General features: G+C 43.7%; 1 protein-coding gene across 2 annotated transcripts in view; it reads left to right on the plus strand.

Annotated features, from left to right (window-relative positions):
- Positions 1-19,971, plus strand: part of cdh4 (cadherin 4, type 1, R-cadherin (retinal)) — a gene marked incomplete at its 3' end in the record, with an annotated part of 159,755 nt that overhangs the window by 47,756 nt on the left and 92,028 nt on the right. The gene's annotated exons all lie outside the window — the stretch shown is intronic.

Raw genomic sequence — 19,971 nt, forward strand, 5'->3', positions numbered from 1 at the left:
TGGAGGGTATCTGCACATTTCTAAAGTGACAATTGAAGGACTTTTTAATACATCTAAAAATGACAAATTAAACATGGGCCAAATTGTCAAGAAATTGGCAGAAATGGTGAAAATAGCCGATCTACATGCTCACAACGCCTCGCAACGCATGTAGATCTGCTATTTTCGCAATAGAACTGTGTTATACAAAATGTAATGTCTCAACCCTTAGTGCTCGTCAGGGTGGGGGGTCCCCAGTTAAAATATGATTATTTTCGGGGTCCCGGCCTGAAATGGGAACCTTTAAATGGGAAGTGCAGTAGACTCTACTGCATTTACACCATGTGTTCAGTGAGCAGTGAGCTTACTGTATTTCCACCGTCTCATTATGACGTTCGGCATTGTGTGGGCGGTCCTTCTGGTAATGCCAGAGGACTAGAACATGCTCACGATAACTGCTCCCGCGCCTGCTTCCCCTCAGCTTTGGTGAATTCTTACTACTCCCGTATATTTCACTTAGCATGTTGTCATGCTTCACATGACATCACAATATATAATATAAATGGTAAGACGGAATTCAGTTCCCAGTGGATTCTTCGTGACTCACGTCAGTGCAACCTCACTTGCAATTTCCCAGAATTGCACCTTTCTAGTTCTTATTACTTGCGCCAGCAGTGCGTGCAAGTACCGTGTTCGGTACCGCCTGTTTCCGGCGGTATCTGTGTGTCTGTGTTTCCGGCCGCCTTTAGCCAATGAGGGACCAGCATTCTTGGTCATGTCACCATCAACAAGTGCGACCTGATATTAATGGCACAAATCACAGTACTCGGGCGCTCTGCTGACGAGTGCACAATGCGCAAGTTGGCACCTCCGCCTCGACAGAGTGCAGTCTAGTTGTTATTCTGTTGCTGTTAACACAGTCTTGCAGACCTTGCCACTGTTGCTTTTCACTGCGTTTACCTGTATGAGTAGTGACAATAAAGCCTAGACCTTGCCACTGTTGCTTTTCACTGCGTTTACCTGTATGAGTAGTGACAATAAAGCCTCTTGATTCTCTCAATTCTTGTGTTTGTCTAGCAAAAGTGGAGTTGGATGTGGCTAAATGCACTTGCGCCTTGCACTCTAGACCATAGTGTGTTTCCCTGTCCAGGGGAGTCCTGGGGGATAGTGTACCTACAGTACATGGCCTTGAGGAATCCTAGTTGAGTGTAGACGAAGGAGCCATTGAACAAAATGGACACTCTTCAGGGGCACACTTGCACTGTGCATGGATGGGAAACAGGGGTGTCACACTCAATTCTGGGCCCTGGGTACAAGGACTCACCCACATTTTGTGCTTTAACTATTGAAAAATAGTGTATATACAAGCTCACTGCGAGCTATTAGATCTGCTATTTTAGAAAAATCGAGTCTGAATATTTCAAATCCTTCTAAGGTTTTTTTGAAAACCCTATGTTTCTATGTCAGTGGTGCTCAAACTCTTTCATGTGAAGGACCCCCAAAATGATATGTATTTGGCCACGGACCCCCATCTCAAAATATTTAGTTCCAGGGACCCCCCAGAAAGCAAAATTTGAGTTACAAATGTTCGCTTAAAAAGTACATATATTCAAAGATTTGCACACATTTTCACGACTTTAAAAAAATAGCAGATCTACAAGCTCGCAGTGCGGCACTTGGTGCCGCGCTGTGAGCTTGTAGATCTGCTATTTTTCAATAGCTAAAGTATAAAATAATTAAGGCACCTCCACCTTGGGCCCTATAACTCAGACCACTCCCCCCCCCCCTTGTGACGCCCCTGATGGGAAAGATAAGGATATTGGCCTCTGCCGAGCGAGAGAATGTGGCTTGCACGTGTTTCCTCTTGATTCTTTAGAATGAACTCCATTGTTAACCGCTGGTCCATTTATACCGGGTTGTCACCCCTTGCAAACCTTATCTAGATTGCTCTGCTAATGCAGTAATTGGGTTTGGGTGAGTCACTCTTTAACTTCCATTAATATTTGCTCTCTCTCTAATTGCCTTACCATTCTACTTTAGCCTTTGTCTGGTTAATGTGTTGAGGAGTGTATATTATATGACACATTCATACACACAGGTCCATTTGACAGATATATTTTTCTACACCCCTTTTGCCTGTCTTACTAGTTTGAGGAACTGAAAACTGGAAAATGAAGTAGCAATACGGAGGACGGACAAATCACTATTACACCGACAGACATACATACATACATACATACATACATACATACATACATACATACATACATACATACATACAGACTTCCATTTGTCTATTAGGATTAATGGACCAAATTGCCAGTTATCCGTAATCCTCCATGTTTTCTCTCTCTAGCTTTCTCCAGGGTTGTTTTCTGCAACTATTCCCCCACGGTCTCCTTTTCTTTTTGCACTGTCTAAGGCTTTGTTCACACAACGCCGCTCCCATGACTATTCCGCATTTTCCGGGGGCTGAAACGCAAGTCCTAAATCCGATCCTTTGATTGATTGATTGATTGATTTATTAGACACATAAAAAAATGCATACAGTACAAGGGTACAGCCAAAAGGATAACACTGAAGAAAGACCATATGTGGTCTTATTTCCATTCAGGTCCCATGCATTCATTCACTAGAAGGACAAGATACATTCATATACTCCTTGCGTTTCCATCTAAATGGGCGAGTTACAGGGAAACCGCAAAATGTGTGATGTAATGACTGACGCTGCAAAGCCGACAGCATCGGAGCGCAGTGGAGCCTGTACGCTGCCATGGTGATTATGTAAACAAATGGGTATCCAGAGGTCCCGGATGTCCAGGTACGGTACAACACCAGCCCTCAGCAATATGTCCAAGTGTCGAACAAGACACTTATGCCCTAACTGCTACCGCCTACGTCCCCATGAAGACCCTGGTGTTGGGCAGCGAAGATATTTTAAATTCAAATCCCATTTACTCGAAGACACCCTACTCTGAAAGAAGAATTCACTTCAGGAGAATAGCAGAGAACGGTGCAGATACAGTGTAATTCTTCCTCCCGGAGGCAACTCCTGCTCATTTGTATTGACGGAACTCTCACTCCTGGCTTGTACCTTCCCGCTGGGAGCGATGGATGGAGAGAGACAGAGAAGGAGCAGGACAGAGGCAGAGAGGGGGATACAGAAGGACTGATGAAAGGCACGTGGGGGGTGGGCTGCGATGAAAAGGAGCGAACAGAAGGAGAAAAATCCATATTTCACAACGGTGTGGCGCGGCAGCGGCACGCGGGTTCATTTCCCATTCGGTTTCCGATCCATAATGGAGCAGCCTGTCTGCGCGGCGGAGGCTGCGACGCAGCTGTTCTTTATGAGGATCAGGGATAACCGTGTGCGACACTGGCTGTCAGTGGCTCTCACTTGAGGCTATTAAGCCGTCTAGGCCTAGAATTATTGAACGCTTTAACAATTGAAAAATAGCAGATATACAAGCTCACAGAGATCAGCTTGTAGATCTGCTAATTTTGAAAAAGAAATCATGAAAATTTGTGCAAATCTTTGAATGTCTAATTTTTATTTTTTTTTAAGATTTATTTTTGGGCTTTTTGCCTTTATTGGATAGGACAGTAGACTGACAGGAAACAGGGGAGAGACAGGGAGTGACACGCGGCAAAGGCCGCCCGGATCGGGAATCGAACCGGCGACGCCGACAGGCATTGATGCCGAAATGGCAATGCCTATATGGTATGCACCTGGTCCACTAGGCCACCAGGCGCCCAGAATGTCTAATTTTTAAAGTGAACATTTGTAACTCAAATATTAGCTTCTGGGGGGTCCCCGATAGAAAATATTTTGAGACGGGGGTCGGCGGCCAAATACATATAATTATAGGGGTCCTTGACATGAAAGAGTTTGAGAACCACTGACGTAGAAACGTGTTTTTCCTTAGAAGGATTTAGAAGACACTTATAGAATCGGGTCGAAATTCGAATGTTCGCGATTTTTCAAAAATAGCAGCTTGTAGATCTGCTTTTTTTGAATAGTTAAAGCACAAAATACCCGGTCTAAATGGCTTAAACCTGAGCCCCATCACAGACCCCCTCTGTGACTATTTTTACAACCCTCAGCGTTACCCTGTGAGCGTTCCTTCCTTTGTCGGTGCCACTAAACTGGCAGGTTTTTTTTCCTTATCTCTCCCTCTCGCTCACACACACACACACGCGCACGCACGCACGCACGCACACACACACACACACACACACACACACACACACACACACACACACACACATACCCTCTCTATCGCCACACTTGTGCATGTACTGTAACATTAGTGTGTAGGAGAGAAAGTTTGAAGGCTGGTGAAAACTTGTGTTCCCATATCTACCCTAATTGGAAATTGTGTTTTCACTTTGTCTGCCTCTCTCTCTCTCTCTCTCTCTCTCTCTCTCTCTCTCTCTCTCTCTCTCTCTCTCTCTCTCTCTCTCCCCTTTTCATCCTCTGTCTCTCTGATCCTGCAGTCTTTTTGCAGGATGTGCGGATGCCCTATTAGAGCATTTGAATTTAAAAGCAGGGCATATCAGCTTTGAAGAGTGACAAGCACGCTGCGGGGGGGATCAAAGCCATGCAAAACTCAAATTTAAGTGCAAGTTAAAAAGCGTGTAGTTTTTGCCATTTCCCTCATGTTTAACAAAGAGGGGTAAAAAAAGCTATGGCGCAATAGTAAACATAGATGAGATGTTATCAAATGGAGTGTGAATCCCAAGGATTCTGGTGCACTGTGCAAATAATGTGGGCTTTAGATAAGGCGGCTTAACGCACCAATACACCCTTCCAAGCAGTCATGTTGAGTGCAGTTCATTGTTTTGTATCTGTCTATTAATCTTAACTCTTATACCGCTTTGGACGTTCCTGTTCGCCCCAATTCCCAAGAGACCTCCGCGCCAATACGGCGCTCGTTCGCGTTTGTTCGTTCGTTCATTTACCTTGTTGAAGCTGATGAGGGGTCGCGCCGCCGTGTACTGTAAACACATTTTCCGCGGTGATGGTGTAAAAAATCCATTATGCGTTAACATCAACGGAGACCAATTCACTTCCTTGTTGATTTCTCTGGCTGTGAGGCTCTGTGGCCAGTGACTGGTCTGAATGCACGTAACAGGCAAATCACATTCATTCTCAGCATGACGCCGCCCTCTGCTGCCTGGCAGACCAAAGTGCACTATTGCACAATCAAAAAAAATAATAATAATAAAATAAATAAATGTCTATCTATCTACTATAACGTCGCAAAGGTAAGCCGCTTTTTGATGGCACCAGACCCAATAAATAAATAAATAATCTGGCAGTAGGAGAGTTAATGGTGATGCTCGATACCAGAACAGACACATTCACCAGCAAGATTCTCAGGGTGGCTCGAGACAAGATGATCAGTGAAAATCTCCCCACCAATATACGTACTGTATGCAGTACTGTATACCGCATATTAGTTTAACTTAGCCCTGTGGGGCAACCACACTAATTATAACTAGACTGAACAATGCCCAGGTCTGCCCTATCCTATCCTATGCCAGCCACCCCAATCAGTGAATACATTTAACTTAATACCCCACATGTGTTTTCTGGATGAAATCACTCTCAGGAAAAATTGTGGGAAAACCAAACCCCTCAATCATAGTAAAGATTTAAGGATGGAATATAAGGGAACATTAAGGAACGTTTGAAGCTAACTACATTTTGCTAACCCTGAAACCTTGACTGAACATGAGTAATGGTTGACACGCTTTGCCTAGAGCCTCCCAACTGCTGCTGCTGATTCTACATGACGACCTGACCATCTGGTGCCAACACCGACCCAAAGAGAGACAGATTATATCAAGCTCATCATCACTGTTTGCAATTGGATTAATTTTCTATGGTGTGGACAGTGTGTCTGGGCATTTACCTATCGTAGAATTTCAGCAAGCCTCTGTAATCATGCATGCTTTCATCATTACCATATCATCAGGGACGTGCAGACAATGTTAGAGAGGCAGGGGCTGACATTTCTAAAAGGGCCTTTTGGTGAAAACATCGAAAATAGCAGACTTCCAAGCTCACAACGCTCACAACGCGTTGTGAGCTTGGAGGTCGGCTATTTTCGATGCTTGATTTCTACACATTTCTGATTTCAACATAAAGATGCTGCATTCAAGTTCAGGAGAGTTTGGACAAGGCAATTGTCTTGAATGCTGCCTTCAGGTATGGCATGGAAAGAGGGCATTTGCATTTCTTTCACCATAGTGAAAACTGCATTCACTGTCTGGAGAGGGCACTTTTTACAGACGGATAAAAGGGCAGGAGCTCAAGCCCCCTTTGATGTCTATGTGTGCACGTGCCTGCATATCATATCATATCATATCATATCATATCCAAATAAAAATAGAGAGCAAAGAACGGTGCCTTTTACGAGTTAATTTCATTAAATGTCCCGAAGAAGGTTGTCCAATGCTCAGCTTTGTGGGACGTACATACGGACGGACGGACATACATACACACACAGCCAGATGTAGGAGCGGTTAGCACCGCTCAAAAATCCTGGGACTTTGTTCTGTCTGTACTAACGGGGAAGATAGATCGATTTCTTTACTTCTGTCAAGCACCAAAGGTGCCCGGCCCACTACACAACATAAATCATTGCATCATTGCATTCAAACTCCACTTCAAACGTACAGAGTGTTCAGTCTTTTTTCCCAGCCTTACGCACAAAATCTGCAGATTCTGCACGCTGACTGCCTTACAGTATACAACAGGAGTATAACTTACAGTATACAACAGGAGTATAACTTACAGTATACAACAGGAGTATAACTTACAGTATACAACAGGAGTATAACTTACAGTATACAACAGGAGTATAACTTACAGCATACAACAGGAGTATAACTTACAGCATACAACAGGAGTATAACTTACAGTATACAACAGGAGTATAACTTACAGCATACAACAGGAGTATAACTTACAGTATACAACAGGAGTATAACTTACAGCATACAACAGGAGTATAACTTACAGTATACAACAGGAGTATAACTTACAGCATACAACAGGAGTATAACTTACAGTATACAACAGGAGTATAACTTACAGTATACAGAAGGAGTATAACTTACAGTATACAACAGGAGTATAACTTACAGCATACAACAGGAGTATAACTTACAGTATACAACAGGAGTATAACTTACAGTATACAACAGGAGTATAACTTACAGTATACAACAGGAGTATAACTTACAGTATACAACAGGAGTATAACTTACAGTATACAGAAGGAGTATACGTTTAGTGCAGTCCACAGATGGGTGTCTGGTGGGAGCTGTTGTGAGTGATTGCTCAGCGACAGTTACAGTTATTCAGTGCAAGAGAGAGAACAGAGACCCACACCATGTTTGCTTAATTACAGTCTATAAATCATGGATATTCTTATATGGATGTATGCACGTATGTGCACGTGTGTGTGTGTGTGTGTGTGTGTGTGTGTGTGTGTGTGTGTGTGTGTGTGTGTGTGTGTGTGTGTGTGTGTGTGTGTGTGTGTGTGTGTTTGTGTGTGTGTGTGTGTGTGTAAGAATGTTATGTATGTATGTTATTTGTGTATGTTATTTGTGTGTGTGTGTGTGTGTGTGTGTGTGTGTGTGTGTGTGTGTGTGTGTGCGCGTGCGTGCGTGCGTGCGTGCGTGCGTGCGTGCGTGCGTGCGTGCGTGCGTGATGTACATTGACTGTGTCATGTAGATTGTGCCATGTAGATTGACTTTTTGTCCCAGAATAGGGATGCTATACATGTATGCAATTATAGGCAGTTTACAGGTCATTGTGTCCTCCTCACACCGTCCTGCATAGTGCTGTATGGATAATCGAACGCACCCTGCAGCTCCCTGGTGTAGCACACGAGTGTCTTCCAACCCTCCGGGGGGGTTTGTTCTGAAGTGGCCCAGAGTGAGAGAAAAGGTGATTAAGCTCATAAAGAAGAGGGAGATAGGAGGAACTAAAGGACTACATCCTAAAACCATTAAGCGTGTACGAGACATAAAAGAGGCTATCAAAGAGTGTAAACCACAGATTCCCATTATTGTGTGACATTAGCTGTTAGCACACTGTAACCCATAACAATCCCATGAGAGCCCGCAGCCCTGCTGTCCTTTAATGACTTCTTGGATGAACGATTGTAGTTTCCTGGAAGCGCAATACTGTCAGGAGGGGAAAGAACAAGCAAAAAAAAAAAAAAGCTACAGCTACAACTCCACCCGTGACTCTATGCGTCGCTTGATTCATCAAGTAGACATCAAATTAATCCCTGCTTATGTCGGAATCCTGCATGCTATTTGTGCATGCAGAAGGGGGGGTAATCAGAAAGCATCGGAGCAATTAAAGGAGATTTGGACAGACTGAAACTTCACAGTTTGCTAATTAGAGAGGCAGCAGCCGTTGCTCAATAAATGGAAATGGATTCCTTTAGATGTGTCTGTCCCACGATGCCTCGAGGACTTCAACACAACACCAGCACCACAGCTGATATCCCCATTATCAACATACCTCTCTCTCTCTCTGTGTTTGGGTCTCTCTCTCTCTCTCTCTCTATCTCTCTCTCTCTCTCTCTCTCTCTCTCTCTCTCTCTCTCTGTGTCTCTCTCTACTGCAGAGGTCTTCAACAGGGGGTCCGCGACCCCTAGGGGGTCCGCGGAGGTACTGCAGGGGGTCAGCGAAATTGTTGCTTGATTAAACAATTTAAAAAAAAGTTTTTTTTTTTTTTTAAAGAAAAAAAAAAGTTTTTTTGTTTGCCATTTTCCACATTTATGTTAAAAAATAAATCATGATTCTATCCATTTTGAATAGCTTGAATACATGATTACTATTGATTGAAGATTGTTGATAGTGTTGACATTGGTTCTCAGTTAATAAGTAGTATTTAGTTTAGAAATAGTAGTGGTATGGCCACCCTGCTCGCTGCAACTTGTACATGTTTAAAATAAAAAATATGTCGTAGCCCCGACCCCCACGACCTACGAGGTGGTAGGGGGTCCCTGCTCCATCTCCCCATCAGTTTGGGGGTCCCCGGCCTGAAAACGTTGAAGACCCCTGCTCTACTGTATATCGTCGTTTTCCGGTAGAAACCATGTCCAAAAGCGTGCATTTTGTATTTAGCATTTAAAAAAATTACCAAACTAGTGAAAACAGCCGATCTACAAGCACACAACGCCTCGCACCGATTGTAGATCGGCTGTTTTCACTACTTTTGTGCGACGGCCTTGTATGGTGAAGCAGGGCTTTACTTCGAGAAAAAATGAACATATTTGAAACTTGGAGATACAAGGTTTCTGCCCGACAGTGACGATATCATCTCTCTCTCTCTCTCTGTCTCTCTCTCTCTCTCTCTCTCTCTCTCTCTTTAGCATGTCCTACGGGATCCCTGAAAGTTGTCAGCAATCAAGGAAATCGTTTAAAAAAAGAGCTACAGTACAAATGGACCAGTTATCTGATGTCTGGTCGGACGTGACAGACAAGCACTCAGGAAAGTTCTAGCCTCTTCTGCCAATTATTACTGTAGTCTGATTAGTCATCTTGCGTAAGCTACTGAGAGGGCAGGATGAGAGAGACAGGCGAGGGAGAGAATGAGCGACAAAGGAGAGAGAAACAGAGAACGCGACAGAGAGAAAGAGAGAGAGAGAGAAGATAGGAATCTCAGTCGGGTGTCGCAACAAATCCTGGGCCCCTGGGTACAAGGATTCACTGCAGGCCCCCCATGAATGTTCTTCATACAGGGGGGAGGGGGTTTAATCCATTTAGACTGGGAACGCATTATTATGTCCTTTAACTATTGAAAATTAGCAGATATACAAGCTCACAGCGCGGCACCGAGTGTAGATCTGCTATTTTCTTTTTAATCGTGAAAGTTTTTGAATATTTCAAACCCTTCTAAGGTTTTTTTTTTAAAACCTATGTTTCTATGTCAGTGGTGCTCAAACCTTTTCATGTGAAGGACCCCCAAAATGATATGTATTTGGCCATGGACCCCCATCTCAAAATACTTAGTTCCAGTGGACCCCCCAGAAGCAAAATTTGAGTTACAAATGTTCGCTTAAAAAAATACATATATTCAAAGATTTGCACACATTTTCGCGACTTTTCAAAAATAGCAGATCTACAAGCCTTAGCAGCGCAGCACTCGGCGCCGCGCTGTGAGCTTGTATATCTGCTATTCTTCAGTAGCTAAAGTATAAAATAACTAAGGCCTCCTCCACCTTGGGCCCTAGTAAATCCCACTCCCCCCCCCCCCCCCCCCCCCCCCTTGTGACGCCCCTGATCTCAGTTTTCATCATTAGCGTTCCATTCAGAAGGCTCAATTGAACAGTCATCACTCATGGGATTCCATGAGAATCCAGAGAAGCCGCGCTTCTTCTTCATTTTATTCGATTTATCAATATAAAGACTCTTCATTAAGCCATTTAGGCCTAGAATTATTTAATGCTTTAACAATTGAAAAATAGCAGATATACAAGCTCACAGCACGGCACCAAGTGCCGCGCTGTGAGCTTGTAGATCTACTATTTTTGAAAATCATGAAAATGTGTGCAAATCTTTGAATATCTCATTTTTAAAGTGTCCCTGATACAAAATATATTGAGATGGGGGTCGGCGGCCAAACACATATCATTCTAGGGGTCCTTGACATGAAAGAGTTTGAGAACCACTGATGTAGAAACATGTGTTTTTCAAAAAACCTTAAAAGGATTTAGAAGACACTTATCGAGTGCCGCTCGCAGCGCGGCACTCGGTGCCGCGCTGTGAGCTTGTATATCTGCTATTTTTTTTAAGTTAAAGCATACAACAATAACAATACGCAATAATGCATACCCGTTCTAAATTGATTAAGAAACAGCCGCAAACGTGACACATGTTCCCTGGTGGCCCCGCCATGTGGAATTATAAGGAGCCGTAAAAGCCGAGGCGACGCCGACGTGACACGCGAGAGAGAGAGCTCCCCTGTCTCTCAGGGCCCCCCCCCCTCCTCCCCCGTTCCCCCTCCCTCCCTCGTGGAGCCATTAAGCCCTGTGTCAACTGCACACGGCTCTGCTTTGAAGTTCCAGGGAAGGAACCCACACACACGCGCACACACACACACACACACACACACACACACACACACACACACACACACACACACACACACACGCACACACACGCACACGCACACACACTGTACTGAAAATCGCACGCCGCCCACGCTCACGTATGTGTCTGTCTGTGGCAGGTGGAAATTTCATATATGTGTATTTCTCACATGACGGCCCTCGTGAATTATTGAACTGAGCCAGTCCTTTTGATCCGTGCTCCAGTGCCCACACAGCGAATCTCTCCGCTGTCAAACACTTCACCTCGCTACACACGCACACACACACGCACGCACGCACGCACACACACACACACACACACACACACACACACACACACACACACACACACACACACACACACACACACACACACACACACACACACACACACACACACACACGCGCTGGCATGGCTACCACACACAGCCAACCTCGTAGCTGCTGCGCACAGGGCAATATTTACATGTTTACAGAGATGACACTTGATATTGGATTTCTTTCTGTGCATGATTTATTTATTTCTTATAGTCAACGTGCCTCGGTTTGTTTGTTTTGCTGTTTAGACGGGGAGATGAGATCCCTCCGCACATTTGTTTACCTCAGAAGAGAAGCAACAGATAAGGAATGATATTTTTTAGGCACGTTTTCTAATGAAGTGAGCGTGAGCCCTCGGCTCTTCCACCAATCACCTGGCGTTCAGATGATGTGGACGCAATAGGTTGAACGATCACACTTTGTTAAAATGTTATTATTATGTCGGGCCAAAGTTATGAACGCGGCTGATCAGAGTTCCGATGCCAGAGTCACGCCACAGCATTTACAGTCACGCCAAGTATAATAGCTCAAGTGATCTGATTGGTGGAGCCGTGCACAGCAGGCACGTGTACACATAGACACCTTTTATCTGCCTGTAAAAAGTGCCCTCTTCAGACCATGAATGCAGTTTTTACTATGGTGAAAGAAATGCAAATGCCCTCTTTCCATGCCATACCTGAAGGCAGCATTCAAGATAATCGCCTTGTCCAAACTCTCCTGAACTTGAACGCAGCAGCTTATGTTGAAAGAATTGCATTCTTTGTGTTGGAATCCATGCCATTACGTCACATCTCCAGTATTGACTTGATTATGCTTAGTTTAGTGTGGCATCAAGCATCGAAAATAGCCGACCTCCAAGCTCACAACGTGTTGTGGGCTTGGAGGTTGGCTATTTTCAATGTTTTCACCAAAAGAGCCCTTTTAGAAATGTCAGCCCCTGCCTCTCTAATGTTCTCTGCGCGCCCCTGGTGCACAGTCCCCCAGACCTGCACCTGAAGATGGAACTGTACATGCACGCAGCAGATCAGGCGTTATATTTGTATTGATCACGGCAACGGTCGAGTACGCCCAAACGCCAGCAAGGCCGTCGATATTCTCACTCCCTCCTTCCCTTAAAGCAGGGGTCTTCAACAGGGGGTCCGGGACCCCTAGGGGGTCCTCAGAGTTACTACAGTGGGGCCGCCAATTGGCGCCAAATGATTGTGTGATATGATCATGTTTTTTACATCAACAATTTGAACCCTATAGCATCCCTATTCTGAGTGGAACATTAGCCAAAAATAGCAGATCTACAAGCTTACACCGCCGCGTTGTAAGCTTGCAGATCGGCTATTTTTGTCAAAGAGCTTTGTAGAGGGAAAAGAAGACGGTCCAAGTGGTTAAAAGTCTGAAAATACACACTACTCCAACATGACGACGAGTGCTGTCAAACTAATCTAAGCTGTCTAAGAAATCTATGAACGTTTTTAATCTGCTACACAATTTCATATAACATGTAGTGGGGGTCCCTGCTTCATCTCTCTCTCAGCTATAAGGGGTCCCTGGCCTGAAAACGTTGAAGACCCCTGCCTTAAAGGCCGTATGCAATGCGCGTTGGAAAAATTAAAAGAGAGGGCGTCGTCGTGTTTAAACAGAGAAATGTTTTATGCAAAAGCTGCCGTCGCCGCCGCTCGACGGACGAAGTAATTTCATTTTCACGCATGATCTGCAGCCCCACAGACCAGGAAAATTGCATCGGAGGAGAAGAAGACGTGGAGCGGAGGGGAAGAGAGAGCGGAGCCGCTTCCCCCTCATCTCCATTTCACTCTGTGATTACTCCCACTGACTGGTAACCATAGTGACGGTCCAGCGGTGGAAAAAAGTACTAACATGTTTTACTTGAGTGAAAGTATAAATATTGCAATGTAGAAACAACTCTGTTACAAGTAGAAGTCCGGATTTCAGAATGTACTTGAGTAAAAGTATGAAAGTGTTGGCATCAAAATGTACTTAAAAGTACCAAAGGTAAAAGTACAAAATGTGACGCGTTGTGAGCTTGTAGATCGGCTATTTTCAAATGGCCAAGGTATAAAATAGGGCTAAAGTGGATTAATGTGTGTTTTATAATATTATAATTTATATATCTGCAAAGTAACTAGTAACTAAAGTTTTCAAATAAATGTAGTGGAGTAAAAGTACAACATTTTGATCTGAGATGTAGTGGAGTAAAAGTAAAAGTATTGGAAATTGGAAATACTCAAGTAAAGTACACATATACCTCAAAACCCTACTTAAGTACAGTACTTAGTAAATGTTAATGTACTTAGTTACTTTGCACCACTGGTAATGTCCTGTGAAGAGCAAACATTTTTATGGACTATTTGGCACATAAATGTAGGGATGGGGAATCCACCATCGACGGTTTAACCGCTTGAGTCCCATGTTGTACATCTGCTATTCCTTTTTTATTCACAGTTTTGTTTATTTGAGATTCACGGCATACAGTACATTAAATCAAAACTTGTTTGCATATTGTGAGAAACATTCACAAAAAAGAAAAATGTAAGGCTGTCATATAATGACAATGTAGCTATAGGACAAAACAAGAAAAGCAAATGCAAATGTCAAGCTATGAAGGCACTTGAAGTCCCATTCCCAGAGTGAAGGGACGCTTAAAGATCGCATACCACGATTCGAGTTATTATACAGCAAACATGTACAGTAAAAGGGAAGACAGATAAATACATATAAAATGAACGGTTATCAAAAAACAACTTTAAACAAGAGAATACCAGCACTCACGGAACTGTCATTTAAGGCACTTTTAATAAGTTGGCGTGGCACGCCGCAGAGTAAACAACGCACGCGTTTCGGCGTTAAGCCTTCCTCAGCGTTGTATGATATTTGATACAACACTGAGGAAGGCTTAACACCGAAACGCGTACGTTGTTTACTCTGCGGCGTGCCACGCCAACTTATATATAATAAAAGTGCCTTAAATGACAGTTCCGTGAGTGCTGTATTCTCTTGTTTAAAGTTACGTTCCCAACCGCGCACCCGGTAAAATTGCCTAGAGAAGAGAAGAGAAATGGAGTCGTGCTTGCTTCCTCTATGTAAATATATCAAAAAACAACACACAGAACAAACAAACAAACCAGACAGAACAAGACAAGACATGGCTTGGTCGCCGCGCACTGCAATATATTTATGGAGAACAAGGCAGTGCACCCCCACACAGTTCCCCATCTGCTATTCTTGAGCGGTGCTCCTGGAAGGAGCTAATTGAGCTAAGCTCCAACATCTGGCTTTGTCCGGGCTCTGACACATGGCCTACATCTGGCCTACATCTGGCCTGCATCTTGGCAGCGCTCAAGGTTTGTTGTACGCCCAGGGTCACATTGGCCAAGCTTCGCTCGACGCTTACTGAAATGAACTCATGAATAGCACCACTCACTTCACGCTAGGTGTGATTTCTGAAGATTTATTCTAACATTTTCACAGAGACATCAGGGTTAAAGCGATTTGTCTCATAAATCTCCTAAAGCTCACAGTGCCCAGTCGACACACATACTGTAATCATCTGGAGCTACTGATTACCACTGAACTACTGATTACCACTGAACTACTGATTACTACTGAAGTACTGATTACAGATATCTGGATATGGCAATTGGTATGGAAATGTGGTGATTAGTTAGTTATTTTGATGTCATTTTGATAAATCAGGCAGATGTATACTTGGTTGTGTACCTGGTCGAGCAGCGAAGATCTATAATTTTACTCAAGCTTTTGGATCAGCTATTTCCAGTGCACGACAGCCGCACAAAGCCAAGGATAAATCAACATTAAAGTGCAACATTCTGTCATAATACTGCTGTAGGATTATGTTTTCACTCCTTTAAATCTGTTTGTCTATCTGTCCGTCCGTCTATTCATCTGTCAGCCTGTGAACAGCTAATCTCGGCCACCGCTGGACTGATCGGCCATTTCCTATTCTACTTACTTACTTTACTTACGCCTACTACCCCTTCTGGGGCATAGGCCGTCAACAAGCGATCTCCAGGCATCTCTGTTTTGAGCTGTTCTCTCCAGTTGGTTCCAGGTCATCTTCATGGTCTTGGTGTCTGCCTCCAGGTCACTGCGCCAGGTGTTTCTTGGGCGACCCCTTTTCCGCTTTTCCCTGCGGGTTCCATGTTAGCGCTTGTCTAATGATGGTACTTGGGGGCTTGCGCAAGGTGTGGCCTATCCAGCGCCATCTGCGTTTCTTTATTTCTTCTTCTGCGGGCACCTGGTTTGTTCTCTGCCAGAGTTCGTTGTTGCTGATGGTGTCTGGCCATCGGATGTGGAGGATCTTCTGCAGGCAGCTATTGATGAATTTCCTATTCTGATTGGCTACAATTGTCTTCCAAAGTTTGCAGGAGTGGTCCGCTTTGCACAAAATGGCACAGATCATGAACGCAGCATCCGTTTGCCATGACACGATGTACGCACATTTCCCACTAGGCCAAGGAAGTACAGTACTGCCACCCTAGATGTTTCAAATCAGCCTCATGGTGCTAATGGCCAATTACCTTGAACCATAGGTCAGAGTAGCACAATTGTATCTATTATTACTATTATAATCTGAAGCAATTGATGATTGATACTACTTTGATTCCACATCCCACTTTACAATCTGTGTTCAGCCTGTTCTTACAGGTACAGCTTTGTGAAAACTATGTTCCAGTTGCTGATGATTCATCACAGCATGTTGTAGACATCAGAGCCTTTGCCCACCACTGTGAAGCTTTTAGCCAAATTGCAGTCATTAACCTCTTTGAATCGGTAATAGATGTTAACAATATGAGTAGTACATCTGCAGTGCGTGGTTGGAGCTCTACGTCAGTGGTTCTCAAAGTGGGGACCGGGCACCCCTAGGGGTCCTTGGAGGGGTTCCAGGGGGTCCCCACCTAAAGTAGTTCATATACTGCAGCATCACAATCATTACTGTGGACCCCCTTGAAAACGAGATGGTCCATCTCAAGGGGTTATTCCTAATAAAAGAATGTCAATCTCATTTCAACCACTTTATCCATTTATGTGTTGTTGGCTATTGAAGAATATCAGCTCTACAAGCTTTGCGCCACGCTGCGAGCTTGTACATCTGTTTTTAAAACATTTTGGAAAAACGCGCTGCGAGGCGTTGTGTGCTTGTAGATCGGCTGTTTTCACTAGTTTGAATCATTTTTAAAATGATAAATGCAAAACGAATGGTATTGGACAGAAGGTTTTCACCCGACAACGACGATATCTACAGTATGTGAGTGAGTGATAAATAAGCCCCCCTTCATTCTTAGTTCTTGAAGCTCATTTTAAAGTTATACCATGTAACTTTTTTTATAAAACAAATCTTAAAATTGTCCTAACTGTTAAATCGCTAAAGTTTTAGAACCCCCACTCCGTTATTTTCAGCTTCTGAAGCCTTCTCTTTATATGTTTTCTACTTAGCCGTGACAGGGGCGTGATTTCCCGGCAAAATTACGTCATCACACTACCGGCCAATCACAGCGAGGGTTATACACTGCCGGCCAATCACAGCGCATCTTGAAGTGGGGTCGCCATATTTGTAGTCGCCCGTGTGTCTCTATACTCAAAAGGTAATCTCGCCTACCAGGCAGGGTGAAGGAGTCCGTTTCTCCGGAATGCCTGAACGCACAGGAACCAGGGACACCTCTAAAGATAGCTCTCGGCGAGGTGGAGGCAGACGCGGGGGTGTGAAGGTACGAAAAACGGCCGAAAGACGCGGACGCGACCGCGGTTTGCTATAGGGCTAATGACCACTAGTTGAGCATCTTACACAGTATAGCTTTAAGTGCAACATCTCCCGTGGCCAAGCAGTAGAAATGTGCTCCCACGCAGGAGGACACCCGCGTTCACATTCCCAGGTAGGGCATAAAGGTTATGGATTGCAGCTTTAACGCCATGTAAACAGTAAATTGGGAGTGACTTTTGCTTGAATCCCCGGAGCTTGTTGTAAATCAAGTACAGGAAGTTAACAACAAAAGGATCCAATGTTCTTTTGTCTTTTCCGAGCAGACAGCAAGTCACTGAGCCGAACGGAAAAGCCTTTTATAAACTATTGATATTTCTTATTGCTGTGGTATTGGGAGCGCGGTACGCTGAAACGTATCCTCCGTGCCATATATCACCTGACTGTCTGTGTCACATTACGGGCGGTGTGTGAAGTAAAAAAGCCAGATATGGGAGCTTGGCTGGTTAATCCGAGAAATTGTGGATTGAGACGAAAGCATGTTTTTCTATACAAAATTGTATACGTTTTGGTTCTGAGAGGCTAACTATCTCATCAAACGGTGGTCCAGTAGAACAGCCCCTTAAAGGGGTCATGACATAAAAAAATATATATATAATTTGCCCCTGGACGTACGCATCATCATCCAGGGGGAGGTGGTTGTAGTTGAGTGAACGCAACAACTGAACTGGCAAATGATAAATGGTGCATTGGGCGGATGCAAACACAATGTAAAGTAACATCAAAGGTGATACACCGTCCCCTACAACCACATCCTCCCATGGATGATGATGCGTACGTCTAGAGGAAAATTAACTCACTTTTCTGAGCCTAATTATTCAAAAAACTACAGATTACAGAAAAAAACACTGAATGTTGAATGTTCAGTTTTTTGGGGGTGTAATTGAGGTCAGGAAAAAAGCCAGAATTTGTTTTATGTCATAAGACCTTTAATTGTGCTTGTTGGTGCTAATGCATTCAAGCAAAAGCACTCGGGAGGACGAGGAGTGCTTTTGCTTGATGATGAACCTTTGACTTAACTCTTTTATTTCAAACACATGTTATGTGATGCAGCTTTACTTGCTGTGTGGTCTGCCTTCAGCCAGTAATGTGTCTATATTATTATGAATATATTATATAATGCACTAGCCTGACACTCTGAATTGACATTTCGTTTCACTTCATTATTCAGTCTGAAAGTGCTTCCCTCCAGAGCTGTTTCTGGGATGGCCGTCTTCTGCGATTGGTTCACCATCTGACCAACACAACCAGATGACGTAGTGTTGTTATATGGCTTGCTAGTGCTACTTGCTAACCAAAGAAACAGCATGGAATAGGAGCACAACGAATTAGTAATCAAACACAACATAACATGTCTGCTACTGATGTTTCATAGCGAGATCGATATGATCGCATTTTACGGCATTTTACCACAACGCGATGTGTACGGTCCAGTCCGGCGGCGGCGAATCGCACATGAGTTCTGGGAAAACCCCCGCCCACGTTGATCACAAGACGCTGATTCACAACGCTGATTCGCCGTACAGATTTCCAAACGAGGAAAACCTCTTCAGTGAGAGCAACACCAGACTCCCAAAACAAAATTTTAAAGGGGTGTGGCTAGCGATTCAGGGTCTGAACCAGGCTAATAATGCACATGTTCTGTATATAAGATTTAATTTAACCACTTTGAACCTGCCGTCCCTATTTTCAGCATGTCATTATAGGTGAAAATATATATATATATATTTTCCTCTCAAAGATTATCAACACCTTTAAACTATTTTGAAAAATTGTGAAAATAGCAGATCTATAATCTTACAACAAGAGGCGACTTGTTGTGAGCTTGTAGATCATCTATTCGCACCATGCGACTCTGTTGTATGATGAAGTATAAAATAGAGCTTATAGTAAGTGGATAATACAATGTTTATGGCATGCCCAGTATGGGGCTGTTAAGTATGACATCATTTTGTAGGCAGAGGAGAATTTCTGCCCCCAGTTTCCGTGAATCTTTTTACTATTTTTACTATTTACACATTTTTCTTCTCTTTGTTATTGAAAGGAAAGTGTTAGAATGATACTTTAGTCGTTATTTTTTAGTCATTGTTTTTTGAAATAGCGAGGGACAGAAAATGCTCTGGGGGCAGATTCTCCTCTGCCTACAAAATGATGTCACGGCTTAAAAGCCCGAGAGGCTATAGCAGGGATCTTCAACATTTTCAGTATTTTGGATTCATGTCAATTTGTGTTTTCAGATATTTAAAGTTATACTATGTAACCTTTTTAATAAAACAAATCTTAAAATTGTTAAATCGCTAAAGTTTTAGAACACCCACTCCGTTAATTTCAGCCCCAAAAGCCTTTTCTTTATATGTTTTCTACATAGCCTTGACAGGGGCTGTATTTCCCGGCAAAATGATGTCATCTCCCACATGATACACTACCGGCCAATCACAGCGCGGATCATACACCACCGGCCAATCACAGCGAGTCTTGCTGTCTCTTCAGGAAGTAGCTTCCCTCAGCAACTGTGTTTACATTGGTGAAGGAATCTTGCCTGCTACTCCCTCAATCCTGGTCTAAAAATGAGAGAGACGGCTCTACGGATGTGTATCGGCGAGGCGGAGGTGGTCGCGGCGGCCCCCCCGTTCCGGTGGTCCACGGCGACTCCGGCCGAAAAACGGCCGAAAAAAGCAATACCGCTACTGACCACTAGTTGAGCAGCTTCCACAGTACAGCTTTAACCACTTGAACTGTCAATAGTTAATAAAGTTTACCTTT

This window comes from Nannobrachium achirus (assembly GCF_963921795.1).
Source record: "Nannobrachium achirus genome assembly, chromosome: 6".
In the NCBI taxonomy this organism is placed as follows: Eukaryota; Metazoa; Chordata; class Actinopteri; order Myctophiformes; family Myctophidae; genus Nannobrachium; species Nannobrachium achirus.